We start from the raw sequence: 3,811 nt of genomic DNA, 5'->3' as shown, positions 1-3,811 counted from the left end.
GCTGGGATTACAGGCATGCGCCACAATGTTTGACTAATTTTTGTATTTTTAATAGAGATGAGGTTTCGCCATGTTGGCCAGGCTGGTATTGACTCCTGACCTGCAGTGACCTGCCTGCCTTGGCCTGCCAAAGTGCTGGGATTACAGGCATGAGCCACTGTGCCTGGCCTATATTATTATTATTATTAAGTTATCATTTTTATTACTTTATATGATAGTAAGTACTTAGGTATAGAATATAGGCAGAGGCAGATTTATGACCAAATTTGCAGTCATTGTTAGACATGTTTATTTAACTGATTTCAAAGCTTATTAACAGTATATTTTTTATTTATAGTTTTTGTTTTACCTGTTGATTGTGATACATTTTTAAGTGATTATTTTTTCAGTAAGGGTATCTCAGTGTTAAATTTTCTGCGCCCTTGCAGACCTGAGCATTCTCTTTTGCCCCCCCATGAAAAGACAGCACTGTGTGCACGATTTTTGTATCATAACCTGTTGTTCTGTTCCTTCTGTCTCAAATATAACTCTCTCTCTCCCTCTCTCCCTCTCCCTCTCTCTCTCTCTCTCTCTCCCCCTCTCCCCCTCCTTCTCTCTCTCTCCTCTTCAGCTTTTCAAGCATTTAATGCTTCAGAGAAGTTCATGACCAAAGCAACAAACACCATAATTTGTTAAATATTGCCCCAGGGTATATCTATATGTGGGCTTATATATTTTTATTCTGCAAGTGTGTGATTATGTCTGACTATGCTTTTATCCCTCTTATAGTGGTTTCTTCTTGGCTCTTAGCTTGAATCTCTCTTTTATTTCTAACATGTTATGTCTCATTTTAATATGATTGCCCCTTTCTTGTGACTCTCATTAAACACTGTGTTTTCTATATATTTCTGGCCTTTACTGCAGCTCATATGAATTTTGATTTTATTGTTTACATTTTTATTTTTTGAGACAGTGTCTTGCTCTGTCGCCGAGGCTGGAGTGCAGTGGCAGAGTCACGGCTCACTGCAGCCTTAATCTGCCAGGCTCAAGCAGTCCTCTCACTTTGAGCCTCCTGAAGAACTGGGACTACAGGCACGTGCCATTGTGCCTGGCTAATTTTTTTATTTTTTGTAGATTCAGGGTCTCACTATGTTGCCCAGGTGGGACTTGAACCCTTGGGCTCAAGCAATCCTCCTGCCTTGGCCTACCAAATTGCTGGGATTATAGGCATGAGCCACAGTACCAGGCCTATTATTTACATTTTTAATTTCCCTGCTTTTTTCCATCATCTAATATACTTTCTTATCCCATCCTGTATATTCTCTAGAGTTTTTGGTTCCTATTTCCTAGGTATCATGTCTTTTTGCATTTTATGGAATATAACAAGCAGTATTCTAAAATGTTCTTTTGATTTCTATGGGTGATTATTTTCATTGTTTTCAAGCTGGTGTTCTGTATTCCTTGGGCCTATTTTTTTGTTTTGTTTTTGTTTTTTTTAATTTACTCTTGTTATTTTTATTTCCCTTTCTCCATTTTTGGATGAGGAGACCCATATGTAGTCTCAGTACTGTGTTGTATTTTTCATTGTTAGGATATATATACTTGCATGGAGTTGCTCTTATCCTGTTTTTATTCATTTGGGTGCTGCTTGAATTGCCATCGAAAATTTATAATGAAATAGTTTGTAGGTATAAAAGCTCCTTGCCAAATTCCAGTATCTGTCAGGGTTTTGTCCAGAGAAGCTCTGCTGGACTGAGAAATAACTGTGGGCAGGCTTTCTCCATCATCTGACTCTTTAAGATTGAGACGACAGAGGATGTGAAAAACTTGAATCTTGAATCCTAACTTGGTACTGCTTTAGGAGTTTTGAAAAATGTTTATGTTTTCTTTTTTTTAATTATTATAATTACTATTATTATTATTATTATTATTATTTTTCCTCCCATTTATTTTATTGCATTTTAGGTTTTGGTAATTATTATTTTTTTAAAGCCAGTCAAATTTAGCAGTGGGGGGTTGTATACCAACTTTAGTGACACTAATGCTAATAAGTTCTGATAACCCACTACCATCGGACCAGCCGATGTTTATGTTTTCTAAGAAGTAATATGCTTCCTTCACTCACCACTGTCGCTTCTACTCCATCGTCTTCAAATAGTTGTAGTCTTTATTTGTATGTAGAGCAGTATTAAAGGAGAAGATAAATAAAAAAGGAAGACATAGAGGGCAGCTGCTTTGGTTTTAGGTTGATTAGAACTTATGCTTCTAAAAGATCTAGAAGATAGATAGTTGGGGAAAGACAGCAGGTCTTGTATATTCTTTCAGACAATCATGAGTCATTCATTGAATTTTGCCATTTTAGTAAGATGTTGGGTATGGCTGCATTGGGGGGCTACTAGCCAACTGTTTTTTTTTTTTTTTTTTTTTAAGATGAAGTGTCTGTCTCCCAGGTGGGAGTGCAGTGGCATAATCAAAGCTTACTGCAGTCTGGACCTTCCAGGCTCAAGCGATTCTCAGCCTTCCGAATAGCTGGCATCAGAGGCATGTGCCACCACAACCCTGATTTTTAGAATTTTATAGAAATAAGATTTTGCCATGTTGCCAAGGCTGGTCCTGAACTCCTGGGCATGAGCCACACGTGTCAGCCACTAGCTGTTACTTTAAACATGAACTCCTAGAAGACATTAGTGTCAGAAGCCACAAAAACTTAGAATTCTTAATTTTTTTTTTTCTTTTTGAGATGGAGTCTTGCACCGTCACCCAGGCTGGAGTACAGTGATGCAATCTCTGCTCACTGCAGCCTCCACCTCCTAGGTTCAAGCGATTTTACTGACTCAGCCTCCTGAGTAGCTAGGATTACAGGTGCCTGCCACCACACTTGGCTGGTATTTTGTATTTTTAGTAGAGATGGGATTTCACTATGTTGGCCAGGCTGGTCTTGAACACCTGGCCTCTTGATCTGCCCACCTCAGCCTCCCGAAGTGCTGGGATTACAGGCATGAGCCACCACGCCCCGCCAGAAATCTTAAAATTTTAAATAAATGCCAAGAGGTTGATTGATTTTACACATTTGATTGCACATTTCAAGGGAATACTTACCTTACAAGAGTAGACTGGATTTCCCCTAAACATTAAATGATCTTTGCTCTGTAGATTCTTTAGTATGAATTTGGTAATCACATTTATCCAAATGTAGTTGCACTTTGCCCTTGATAATATGGTTCTATACAAAAACTAACAGGAAGGAATTATGCTTATGGGGAGAGTAGAAACATTTGGAGACAAGCTGTTTCCCATGGGTTACTTTAAAAATGAAACGATTTTGTACAAAAGAAAAAAATGATAACAAAAATTTTAATGAAGCTAAAAAGTCTCAAAAATTGAGTATCGTGTAATATCTTCTACTTGTGCTTTTTATGAGGCAACATTATTTACTGGAAGAGCTATGGTTTTTTGTGTTTTTTTTTTAAAACACAAAAGGACTAAATTCAGGACTTGCAAGTCAAATTCGACCTTGGGTTAGTGGTTCTTTCCTTCTCTGTTATTGCAGGAGACTTTAAGTTTTTAGTCCACACTGTAGACTTGTGACCACAGCTGAATTAGCCGTGTATTTACATTTTGGCATTCTTGAACCAGGACCTTGTTTGTTCTGTCTTTTGTGGGCGTGGGTGTGCCTGGCTTCTCTGGTGAGGAACATTTATGCAAATTTATATTTCTTAAATGAGACTAGAAAAAGAACAGAGCAAACATAAAATTGAATAATTTTTTATATGTGCTTAATCACTCTTTGTATTTTAAACATTCTTTTTTTTTTTTTTTTTTTTTTTTTTTT

At 37.3% G+C, this 3,811-nt stretch overlaps 1 protein-coding gene across 9 annotated transcripts in view; it reads left to right on the top strand.

The window, feature by feature from the left end:
• Positions 1-3,811, top strand: part of TLK2 (tousled like kinase 2) — a 148,048-nt gene that overhangs the window by 85,957 nt on the left and 58,280 nt on the right. The gene's annotated exons all lie outside the window — the stretch shown is intronic.

This window comes from Cebus imitator, unplaced genomic scaffold (assembly GCF_001604975.1).
Source record: "Cebus imitator isolate Cc_AM_T3 unplaced genomic scaffold, Cebus_imitator-1.0 Scaffold217, whole genome shotgun sequence".
Classification (NCBI taxonomy): Eukaryota; Metazoa; Chordata; class Mammalia; order Primates; family Cebidae; genus Cebus; species Cebus imitator.
Note: the sequence above shows the minus strand (reverse complement) of the source record. Positions and strands in the feature narration are given on the sequence as shown.